Genomic DNA, 1,689 nt, shown 5'->3' with positions numbered 1-1,689 from the left:
CACCACCACCACCACCACCACCACCACCACCACGATTGTTATTATTATTATTATTAATATTATATATCTTTACTATTATCATCATCAAAATAATGGTGCTTCTCTTCATGGCCAATACCCCTTTTTCCGTCGTCACCGTCAACATCGACACAGCCAACAACACTACCACTCGCACTACTACCAATGCCACCTCCACCACCACCACCACTGTCTACAATAACCGCTACCATCACCGGTTCCACCACTACCACTAAATCTCCAATAACCACCAGCACCACTGCCAATACTACTGCCACCACCATCACAATGAACACTACCACCACCACTACTACTATAACCACCACTACCACCTACACTACTACTGCTACCACCACAGTGTCAACACCACTACTGACAACACTGCTACTACCATCACCGCTACTATAGTCGTAACATCACCACTACGAACACAACTACCACAGCCACCACCAAAAACTATAACCAGAGCTACAATAACCACTACTAACACTATCTACATTGCTACAGCCAATACTAGCAACGGAACCACCAACACTACACCACAAAGGTAACCATTGCCACTACCACCACCATTACCACTACTACAACCAACATTGCTACAACCACTGCTGCCAACACTAACTACACCCGTTGACCTCAACACTACCACCACCACCACTACCGTCATTAACCACTGCCATCAACCAAATTCCTTGAAGTCGCACCATACTTTGATAAAATAGAATGGACACATCCAGTCCTGGGTATACGAATATACGGGATGGTCACGGTTGGGACATTAGAACATAGGTCACTTTCATAACAAATGAACTAGGTCTAAGCATTACGAGGAAGTAATTGTACGTCAGATGATGTAATCTTAGATACACTATGACATTGCCTGAATGAACGGTGGGGTGGTCAGAGTTGGAACGTTCTTGATTGATAATAGGTCTGCTCTGATCAGGACTAGGATTCAACTTGGGGTTAAGCAAACAAACAACATCAACTATAAGCGTTAAAATTAAATATGTGAAAAAAATGGATCCTCGTCGGCTTCGACGAGGGGTGTTCAAGTGCTTGTCCGACTGAGCTACTGGCTCGGTATACAAGTAGCTGAATATTCCAAGTAGTTCTGCAGAAGCATCAGAATGATGACGTGATAAAGGTGCACTGTCATGTTAGCAGTACAGTCCCTCGGAGTGGATCCGAAACAGCGTCCGTTGACCCAGTTTCAATAACAAAGGCTGGGTAGATCAATGCTAATTTACCCAAGATATCGCACAGCGGAACTAACCAGAGACGTTTGGATTTGCGAAGCAAACCTCTTAACCCATTCGAACATGTTGAATCGTGTGTCCTAATACAAACTATCATGACCTATGTTATGTATTAGATAATGTACTTCTCAGCATATGTCTCAAGAAAAGATGGGATGGTCAAAGCTGGAACGTCCATCATCGTAAGTCTCTTGAACCACTTCTGAGCTATGTCTATCCATAGCACCAAAGAAAGAGGATATTGGAGGACGTGATCCTCGATGCAATATTTGAATAAAGTTAGACTCATACGCCATTTTGTTCAACGTAGATCAAGATCTAAAAACAACAGCAGGGAAGACACAAAGGTGTAGTATGCTCCTAGATGCACTTATGTCTTAGAAACAAAGAAGATGCTCATCGCCAAACATCT

This window comes from Octopus bimaculoides, chromosome 24, assembly GCF_001194135.2.
Source record: "Octopus bimaculoides isolate UCB-OBI-ISO-001 chromosome 24, ASM119413v2, whole genome shotgun sequence".
Taxonomy (NCBI): domain Eukaryota; kingdom Metazoa; phylum Mollusca; class Cephalopoda; order Octopoda; family Octopodidae; genus Octopus; species Octopus bimaculoides.
The sequence above is the reverse complement of the archived record's forward strand: the minus strand, read 5'-3'. Positions refer to the sequence as shown.